At 52.7% G+C, this 10,436-nt stretch overlaps 4 non-coding genes across 4 annotated transcripts; 1 reads left to right on the top strand and 3 right to left on the bottom strand.

Moving 5' to 3' along the window:
• Positions 1-6,677: 6,677 nt before the first annotated feature.
• trnad-guc (transfer RNA aspartic acid (anticodon GUC)) lies at positions 6,678-6,749 on the bottom strand. Its single transcript has one exon. It is a non-coding gene; the product is annotated as a tRNA-Asp (tRNA).
• A 205-nt stretch (positions 6,750-6,954) lies between these two features.
• On the top strand, positions 6,955-7,025 carry trnag-gcc (transfer RNA glycine (anticodon GCC)). The gene has a single exon. It is a non-coding gene; the product is annotated as a tRNA-Gly (tRNA).
• A 121-nt stretch (positions 7,026-7,146) lies between these two features.
• On the bottom strand, positions 7,147-7,218 carry trnad-guc (transfer RNA aspartic acid (anticodon GUC)). Its single transcript has one exon. It is a non-coding gene; the product is annotated as a tRNA-Asp (tRNA).
• Positions 7,219-7,307: 89 nt separating this feature from the next.
• Positions 7,308-7,378, bottom strand: trnag-gcc (transfer RNA glycine (anticodon GCC)). The gene has a single exon. It is a non-coding gene; the product is annotated as a tRNA-Gly (tRNA).
• Positions 7,379-10,436: the final 3,058 nt, after the last annotated feature.

The raw sequence follows: 10,436 nt of genomic DNA, 5'->3' as shown, positions 1-10,436 counted from the left end.
ACCGCTCATCCATTGAGAGCCTGCTGACGTACTGTATCACAGTATGGTACGGCAGCTGCACTGAGGCAGACAGGGTCAGGCTTCAGAGGGTAGTCAAGACAGCACAAAGAATCGTTGGCTGCCCTCTCCCCTCCCTGATGGATATCTACACCTCCCGCTGCATCAGCAGAGCCAGGAACATCATCAAGGACAGCTCACACCCTGGCTTTGACCTGTTTGACCTGCTGCCCTCTGGCAGGCGCTACAGGTGCATCAAAGCCAGAACAAACAGACTCAGGAACAGTTTCTTCGCCAGAGCAATCACCACCCTGAACTCACACACTCACCCACTGTAACTGTGCAACACCCACATCTCTGTGCAATATTATATCATTCATACTGAACAATATCTAACATTCCTATATTGTGTAATATCCAGTATTCATTCACTAGTGCAATATTCATCATCTTCATTATTATATGTTAAGATAAAATAGTGTTTATTTGTCACATGCACAGTTATACACAGTACAATGCACAGTGAAATGTATTTTGTACCTGCAACCATATATACACACACATATAAATAAGAAGAATAAAAATAAAAAAAGTAATTCACACTATACACTATACTCTATATACTATACACTATACACACTTTTTAAATTATAATATTTACATTGTGCAATAATAGTCCAGTTAGGGCTCAGAGTTGAGCAGACGGATGGCTTGTGGGTAAAAACTCTTCTTCAACCTTTCAGTCTTAATCCTCAGGCAGCGGTAACGCCGGCCTGATGGGAGCAGGGAGAAGAGAGAGTGTCCGGGGTGGCTGGGCTGTTTTAGGATCTTCATGGCCCTCAGCCTGCACTGCTTGGTGTAAATGTCCTGCAGGTTGGGGAGGGTGGTTCTGATGGTCCGTTCAGCTGAACGAACCACCCTTTTTAGGGCCATGAAGTCCTGCTTGGTGCAGTTTCCCATCCAGGTGGTGATGCTCCCACGCATGATGCTCTCGATGGTGCAGGTGTAAAAGTTCCTGAGCACCTTGAGTGGGAGCTTGAAGTCTCTCAGCCGCCTGAGGAGGTAGAGACGCTGTCTGGCCTTCTTCACAGTGATGTTTATGTGATGAGTCCAGGACAGGTCCTGTGAGATGGTCACTCCCAGGTATTTGAAAGTGTCCACTCTTTCCACCTCAGCACCACTGATGACAAGTGGATGGTAGTCCCTCTGCTGCTTCCTGCTGAAGTCCACAATCAGTTCCTTTGTTTTGCTGACGTTGAGCAGGAGGTGGTTCTCCTGGCACCAGTTCTCCAGGCGGGAGACCTCTCTCCTGTAGGCTGTCTCCTCATTGTGAGAGATTAGTCCCACAACAGCAGTGTCGTCAGCAAACTTGATGATGACGTTGGACTCTGACGTGGCCTCGCAGTCATGGGTGTACAGTGAGTACAGCAGAGGGCTGAGCACACAGCCTTGGGGGGATCCAGTGTTGAGGGTGAGGGAGGATGAGGTGAGGTGACCCACTCGTACCACCTGTGGTCTGCTGGTCAGGAAGCTGTGAACCCACCTGCACAGGGATGGGCCCAGGCCCAGGTCCAGCAGCTTAGAGACCAGCCTGGAGGGAACTATGGTGTTGAATGCTGAGCTGTAATCTACAAACAGCACTCTCACATAGTTCCCCTTACCAGTGTCTATGTGTGAAAGGGTCTTGTGGAGGAGGAAGGATATGGCGTCATCTGTGGATCTGTCTGGCCGGTATGCAAACTGTAGTGGGTCGAGGGTGGTGGGCAGTGAGGAGGTGATGAATGTCTTGATGAGTCTTTCAAAACACTTCATCACCACAGAGGTGAGTGCTATGGGCCTGAAGTCATTGGGGCTGCTGGGGTGTGGTTTCTTTGGGACAGGGACTATGATGGAGACCCTTATGAGTGAAAAAACAAGGGAACAGTTTACCCTGCCCGGGATAGGGTTACCGGGGCCCCCCCCTGGAGCCAGGCCTGGGGAGGGAGCTCGAGGGAGAGCGTCTGGTGGCCAGGCATTAGCCCGTGGTGCTTGGCCGGGCGCAGCCCGAAGAGGTTACATGGGCCCGCCCTCCTGCAGGCCCACCACCCGCAGGAGGTGTCGTAGGGGTTGGGTGCAGTGTGTGGCGGGCGGTGGCCGAGGGCGGAGGCCCTGGCGGACCGATCCCCGGCTATCGAAACTGGCTATTGGGACATGGAATGTCACCTCTCTGGTGGGGAAGGAGCCTGAGCTAGTGCGTGAGGTTGAGAGATACCAGCTAGATATAGTTGGGCTCACCTCAACGCATGGCCTGGGCTCTGGAACCAGTCTCCTGGAGAAGGGCTGGACTCTGTTCCAGTCTGGAGTTGCCCTCGGTGAGAGGCGGCGAGCTGGGGTGGGTATTCTTGTATCCCCCCGGCTTGCTGCCTGTACGTCGGAGTTTTCCCCGGTGGACGAGAGGGTAGTTTCCCTGCGCCTTCGGGCTGGGGAACGGGTCCTGACTGTTGTTTGCGCTTATGCGCCGAATGACAGTTCAGGGTACCCACCGTTTTTGGAGTTGCTGGGTGGGGTGCTGGAGAGTGCTCCATCTGGTGACTCAATAGTCTTGCTGGGAGACTTCAACGCTCACGTGGGCAATGACAGTGAGACCTGGAGGGGCGTGATTGGGAGGAACGGCCTGCCCGATCTGAACCCGAATGGTGTTTTGTTATTGGACTTCTGTGCAAACCACAGTTTGTCCATAACAAACACCGTGTTCGAACACAAGGATGTCCATAAGTGCACATGGCACCAGGACACCCTAGGTCGCAGGTCGATGATCGATTTTGTAATCGTATCATCAGATCTGCGGCCGTATGTTCTGGACACTCGGGTGAAGAGAGGAGCTGAGCTGTCAACTGATCACCACCTGGTGGTGAGTTGGATCAGGTGGCGGGGGAAGATGCTGGACAGACCTGGCGCACCTAAACGTATTGTGAGGGTGAGCTGGGAACGCCTGGCAGAAGCCCCAGTCCGGGAGATCTTCAACTCCCACCTCCGGCAGAACTTCGACAGCATTCCGAGGGAGGCTGAGGACATTGAGTCCGAATGGACCATGTTCCGCACCTCCATTGTTGAGGCTGCTGCTCAGAGCTGTGGCTGCAAGGTGGTTGGTGCCTGTCGTGGTGGTAACCCCCGAACCAGATGGTGGTCACCGGAGGTGAAGGGAGCCATCAAGCTGAAGAAAGAGTCTTATCGGGCTTGGTTAGCCTGTGGGACTCCGGAGGCAGCTGACAGGTATCGACAGGCCAAGCAGAATGCAGCTCGGGTAGTGGCCAAAGCAAAAACTCGAGTGTGGGAGGAGTTCGGTGAGGCTATGGAAAAAGACTTTCGGACGGCATCGAAGCGATTCTGGCAAACCGTCAGGCGACTCAGGAGGGGAAAGCAGTGCTTCACTCACACTGTTTATAGTGCGGGGGGGGTGCTGCTGACTTCAACTGAGGCTATAGTCGGACGGTGGAAGGAATACTTCGAGGACCTTCTGAATCCCACTGACACGCCTTCTGTAGTGGAAGCAGAGTCTGGGGATGAGGGGGATGACTTGACCATCACTGGGGGTGAGGTCACTGAGGTAGTTAAACAACTCCTTGGTGGCAGAGCCCCTGGGGTGGACGAGATTTGCCCTGAGTTCCTGAAGGCTCTGGATGTTGTAGGACTGTCTTGGTTGACACGCCTCTGCAACATCGCGTGGAGATCTGGGGCAGTGCCATTGGATTGGCAGACCGGGGTGGTGGTCCCCATCTTTAAGAAGGGAGACCGGAGGGTGTGCTCCAACTTTCGGGGTATCACACTACTCAGCCTCCCCGGTAAGGTCTATGCCAGGGTGCTGGAAAGGAGGGTGCGTCCGTTAGTCGAATCTCGGATTCAGGAGGAACAATGCGGTTTTCGTCCTGGTCGTGGAACGCTGGACTAGCTCTTTATCCTCTCAAGGATATTCGAGTGTGCGTGGGAGTTTGCCCAACCAGTCTACATGTGCTTTGTGGACTTGGAGAAGGCATTCGACCGTGTTCCTCGGGGTGTTCTTTGGGAGGTTCTGCGGGAGTATGGGGTGTCTGGCCCATTGTTGCGGGCCATTCAGTCCTTGTACAACCACAGTGAGAGCTTGGTCCGTATAGCCGGTAATAAGTCGGATTTGTTTCCTGTGGGTGTTGGACTCCGTCAGGGCTGCCCTTTGTCACCGATTCTGTTCATAATTTTTATGGACAGAATTTCTAGGCGTAGCCAGGTGGCGGAAGGCTTCTTCCTTGGTGGCCTCAGAGTCTCATCTCTGCTTTTTGCAGATGATGCGGTTCTGTTGGCTTCATCAGGGGGGGGCCTCCAGCTCGCAGTGGAACGGTTCGCAGCCGAGTGTGAAGCGGCTGGCATGAGAATCAGCACCTCTAAGTCTGAGGCCATGGTCCTCAGCCGGAAAAGGGTGGAGTGCCCTCTCCGGCTCAGGAACGAGTTCTTGCCTCAAGTGGAGGAGTTTAAGTATCTCGGGGTCTTGTTCACGAGTGATGGGAGAAGGGAACGGGAGATCGACAGGCGGATCGGGGCTGCTTCTACAGTGATGCGGACGCTGCACCGGTCCGTCGTGGTGAAGAGGGAGCTTAGCGTAAAAGCGAAGCTCTCGATTTACCGGTCGATCTACGTTCCTACCCTCACCTATGGTCACGAGCTTTGGGTAGTGACCGAAAGAATAAGATCGCGAATACAAGCGGCAGAAATGAGTTTCCTTCGAAGGGTGGCTGGCCTTTCCCTTAGAGATAAGGTGAGGAGTGCGGCCATCCGGGAGGGGCTCAGAGTAGAGCCGCTGCTCCTCCACATCGAAAGGAGCCAGTTGAGGTGGCTCGGGCATCTGATTAGGATGCCTCCTGGCCGCCTCCTGGGTGAGGTGTTCCGGGCATGTCCCACCGGGAAGAGGCCCCGTGGTAGACCCAGGACACGCTGGAGAGATTATGTATCTCGGCTGGCCTGGGAACGCCTTGGGGTCCCTCCGGATGAGCTGGAGGAGGTGGCTGGGGAGAGGGAAGCCTGGGCTTCTCTGCTTAGGCTTCTGCCCCCGCGACCCGGCCCCGGATAAGCGGAAGAAAATGGATGGATGGATGGATGGACTATGATGGACTTTTTAAAGCAGGTGGGAATCACACACAGTTTCAGTGAGAGGTTGAATATCAGTGTAAACACAGGTGCCAGCTGGTCAGCGCAGGTCTTAAGGACACGTCCGCTAATACCGTCTGGTCCAGCCGCTTTCCTGGTGTTTACACGTCTAAACGCCCTCCTCACGTCGCGCTCCGTCACAGTGCGGCCTCTGTTTGATCAGACCACCGTGTCACTTCTCTCACAGCAGGGGGTTCCTGCCTGAGCCGTTGTTTGTATTTCGGCATGAGAAGCACAGAGGTGTGGTCAGACTTCCCAAAAGGCGGAAGACGCTTTGCTTTGTAGCCATCTTTGAATGGAGAATAGCAGTGGTCTAGGGTCCTCTCTCCTCTGGTGGGGCAGTCGATGTGTTGAATCAATTCCGGTATCAGCTTTTTCAAGTTTGCACTGTTAAAGTCCCCGGCTACGATGAGAGCCGCATCACGCTGGTTAGCCTGATAGGTGGAAATAGCCTCATGTAGCTCGGATAGGGCAGTGTTTGTGTCCGCCTGAGGTGGAATATAGACGGCGCTGAAGATGACCGAAGTGAACTCGCGGGGCAGGTAGTGGGGACGGCATTTCAGGGTTAGGAGCTCCAGGTTAGGTGAACATGATTGTTTCAGAAGGACAACATTCCTACTGTCACACCAGTTGTTATTAATCATTAGGCACACACCTCCTCTTGATTTTCCAGACTCACTCGTTCTGTCCGTGCGATGAACACTGAAGAACTCCGACGGCTGTACGGCGTGGTCCGGTATGAGGGGAGTCAGCCATGTCTCCGTGAGACAGATGATTTTGCAGTCCCTTATGTCCCTCTGAAACTGTATCCTGGCCCTGAGTTCGTCCAGCTTGTTATCCAGTGACTGGACATTAGCCAACAGGATGCTCGGCAGTGGCGTTTGGTGCGCGCTGCGCCTCAGCCTCTCTCTTACGCCGGCTCTTTTCCCTCGGGGCCTTGTCCGTGACCTGGGTCCTTTGTTTGAGCTGGCCCACTGGAAACGCTGGATCTCCCGAGGCCAAGTCGGGTCGGGAGAAAAAGGTGTCAGAATACAGCCAGAGTGCTGTATTCTGATATTAAAAAGAGTCTGTCTGTCATACGTGATATGACACAGAGCAGGCGGAGTTATAAAGTCCAAAATTAGAGCTAAACCTAATATATACAAACAAAGCGTAGGAGCAGGTACGACGGCTGCTGACCTCACCAGCGCCATCTTGGATAATCATGTATACACGCATTTACTTTCTTACAATGTACAGATGCACCAATGTAGGTATGTATGTATATATTTTTATACATTCTATTTTTTGTATATTTTACACATTGTTTATTTTCTGTATATCTCTTGATCATATTGATTATACTAGACTATAATATTTTTTAATATTTTTGTTTTCATTTAGAGAGTTTGATTTTCTGTTACATGGCACTGAACAGGAGTGGCCCTCCAAGCTCATTGTACATCCTGTATAATGACAATAAAGGCATTCTATTCTATTCTATTATAAATATTGTGACCCAAAAGAAAAAAAAAAAAAGTGTTACACTCCCCGTCGGGGAATCGAACCCCGGTCTCCCGCGTGACAGGCGGGGATACTCACCACTATACTAACGAGGAGATGGTGTTTCTCATCAGCCCTTCCTTTTTTAAAGAACAAGGACAGGGATAGTATAATGATCCTGTCTCAACGCAAACTGTTCTTCTGTGATGTAGATAGGAATTAAAAATGGGGTGGAATTAGGTGAAACATGATTTTCCTGCCCTTTTGACTGTGTACCCTCCTGTTGCACTTCTGGATGGTGAGGGTGGTAGCGCTATGTGAGCATTGGTGGTTCAGTGGTAGAATTCTCGCCTGCCACGCGGGAGGCCCGGGTTCGATTCCCGGCCAATGCAGTATATTTATTTTTTCCATCTTTTCTAACTTATTTGAAAACCCTTAATCCTTCTCAGGCTCAGGCCAGTGCTGAATAGTGGTCAAAATAATCCAAAAATTAAAGTGAAAAGAAATCTTTCACTCCCCGTCGGGGAATCGAACCCCGGTCTCCCGCGTGACAGGCGGGGATACTCACCACTATACTAACGAGGAGATGATGTGTGAGTGTTCAATGTTTCACAGTTTCTCTGGAGTCTGCTGGAAGACATCTAAATGTGCAGGCTAGAAAAAAAGATAAGGAATGCATTGGCCGGGAATCGAACCCGGGCCTCCCGCGTGGCAGGCGAGAATTCTACCACTGAACCACCAATGCATGTCCTCCTGAGACACGGTAATTCATTTTTGTGCACTGTAGTACACATAGTATTATACGTGCCACTCTTCTACATCCTGATGTTTCTTAAGGAGGACCACTGTAGCTGTACTTCCAACAGTACATTGACCAAAAACTAATTCAGGACCTGTCCTTCTTCACCAATCAGCGTATGGTACAGGATTCAGGGTCTAGTTTAAACACAACATCAGAAGAGATCAAAACCTTTTTAGGAATTTCCATGTATATGGCATGCCTTGGATATCCAAGAATCAAAACGTACTGGGCTGCCAAAACAAGAGTCGCAGTTATAGCGGATCCCATGACACGTGATCGTTTCTACAAGATCAGGTCTTTGCTGGAAGTGGTATGTTTTGGTATTCTGCTCACAATGATTTCAGTGGAGCTTTCAATTTTCATAATCAGCCAGTGCTTGAACTACAGATGATTTCAAGCTGTATCATCTAACACTGAGGTAGGCAAGGCAGAGTATAATATGAGTCTTTCAAAACACTTCATCACCACAGAGGTGAGTGCTATGGGCCTGAAGTCATTGGGGCTGCTGGGGTGTGGTTTCTTTGGGACAGGGACTATGATGGAGACCCTTATGAGTGAAAAAACAAGGGAACAGTTTACCCTGCCCGGGATAGGGTTACCGGGGCCCCACCCTGGAGCCAGGCCTGGGGAGGGAGCTCGAGGGAGAGCGTCTGGTGGCCAGGCATTAGCCCGTGGTGCTTGGCCGGGCGCAGCCCGAAGAGGTTACATGGGCCCGCCCTCCTGCAGGCCCACCACCCGCAGGAGGTGTCGTAGGGGTCGGGTGCAGTGTGTGTCGGGCGGTGGCCGAGGGCGGAGGCCCTGGCGGACCGATCCCCGGCTATCGAAACTGGCTATTGGGACATGGAATGTCACCTCTCTGGTGGGGAAGGAGCCTGAGCTAGTGCGTGAGGTTGAGAGATACCAGCTAGATATAGTTGGGCTCACCTCAACGCATGGCCTGGGCTCTGGAACCAGTCTCCTGGAGAAGGGCTGGACTCTGTTCCAGTCTGGAGTTGCCCTCGGTGAGAGGCGGCGAGCTGGGGTGGGTATTCTTGTATCCCCCCGGCTTGCTGCCTGTACGTCGGAGTTTTCACCGGTGGACGAGAGGGTAGTTTCCCTGCGCCTTCGGGCTGGGGAACGGGTCCTGACTGTTGTTTGCGCTTATGCGCCGAATGACAGTTCAGGGTACCCACCGTTTTTGGAGTTGCTGGGTGGGGTGCTGGAGAGTGCTCCATCTGGTGACTCAATAGTCTTGCTGGGAGACTTCAACGCTCACGTGGGCAATGACAGTGAGACCTGGAGGGGCGTGATTGGGAGGAACGGCCTGCCCGATCTGAACCCGAATGGTGTTTTGTTATTGGACTTCTGTGCAAACCACAGTTTGTCCATAACAAACACCGTGTTCGAACACAAGGATGTCCATAAGTGCACATGGCACCAGGACACCCTAGGTCGCAGGTCGATGATCGATTTTGTAATCGTATCATCAGATCTGCGGCCGTATGTTCTGGACACTCGGGTGAAGAGAGGAGCTGAGCTGTCAACTGATCACCACCTGGTGGTGAGTTGGATCAGGTGGCGGGGGAAGATGCTGGACAGACCTGGCGCACCTAAACGTATTGTGAGGGTGCGCTGGGAACGCCTGGCAGAAGCCCCAGTCCGGGAGATCTTCAACTCCCACCTCCGGCAGAACTTCGACAGCATTCCGAGGGAGGCTGAGGACATTGAGTCCGAATGGACCATGTTCCGCACCTCCATTGTTGAGGCTGCTGCTCAGAGCTGTGGCTGCAAGGTGGTTGGTGCCTGTCGTGGTGGTAACCCCCGAACCAGATGGTGGTCACCGGAGGTGAAGGGAGCCATCAAGCTGAAGAAAGAGTCTTATCGGGCTTGGTTAGCCTGTGGGACTCCGGAGGCAGCTGACAGGTATCGACAGGCCAAGCAGAATGCAGCTCGGGTAGTGGCCAAAGCAAAAACTCGAGTGTGGGAGGAGTTCGGTGAGGCTATGGAAAAAGACTTTCGGACGGCATCGAAGCGATTCTGGCAAACCGTCAGGCGACTCAGGAGGGGAAAGCAGTGCTTCACTCACACTGTTTATAGTGCGGGGGGGTGCTGCTGACTTCAACTGAGGCTATAGTCGGACGGTGGAAGGAATACTTCGAGGACCTTCTGAATCCCACTGACACGCCTTCTGTAGTGGAAGCAGAGTCTGGGGATGAGGGGGATGACTTGACCATCACTGGGGGTGAGGTCACTGAGGTAGTTAAACAACTCCTTGGTGGCAGAGCCCCTGGGGTGGACGAGATTTGCCCTGAGTTCCTGAAGGCTCTGGATGTTGTAGGACTGTCTTGGTTGACACGCCTCTGCAACATCGCGTGGAGATCTGGGGCAGTGCCATTGGATTGGCAGACCGGGGTGGTGGTCCCCATCTTTAAGAAGGGAGACCGGAGGGTGTGCTCCAACTTTCGGGGTATCACACTACTCAGCCTCCCCGGTAAGGTCTATGCCAGGGTGCTGGAAAGGAGGGTGCGTCCGTTAGTCGAACCTCGGATTCAGGAGGAACAATGCGGTTTTCGTCCTGGTCGTGGAACGCTGGACTAGCTCTTTATCCTCTCAAGGATATTCGAGTGTGCGTGGGAGTTTGCCCAACCAGTCTACATGTGCTTTGTGGACTTGGAGAAGGCATTCGACCGTGTTCCTCGGGGTGTTCTTTGGGAGGTTCTGCGGGAGTATGGGGTGTCTGGCCCATTGTTGCGGGCCATTCAAATCCTTGTACAACCACAGTGAGAGCTTGGTCCGTATAGCCGGTAATAAGTCGGATTTGTTTCCTGTGGGTGTTGGACTCCGTCAGGGCTGCCCTTTGTCACCGATTCTGTTCATAATTTTTATGGACAGAATTTCTAGGCGTAGCCAGGTGGCGGAAGGCTTCTTCCTTGGTGGCCTCAGAGTCTCATCTCTGCTTTTTGCAGATGATGCGGTTCTGTTGGCTTCATCAGGGGGGGGCCTCCAGCTCGCAGTGGAACGG

The sequence above is a fragment of the Archocentrus centrarchus genome, chromosome 2 (genome assembly GCF_007364275.1).
Source record: "Archocentrus centrarchus isolate MPI-CPG fArcCen1 chromosome 2, fArcCen1, whole genome shotgun sequence".
NCBI lineage: Eukaryota > Metazoa > Chordata > Actinopteri > Cichliformes > Cichlidae > Archocentrus > Archocentrus centrarchus.
The sequence above is the reverse complement of the archived record's forward strand: the minus strand, read 5'-3'. Positions and strand labels throughout refer to the sequence as shown.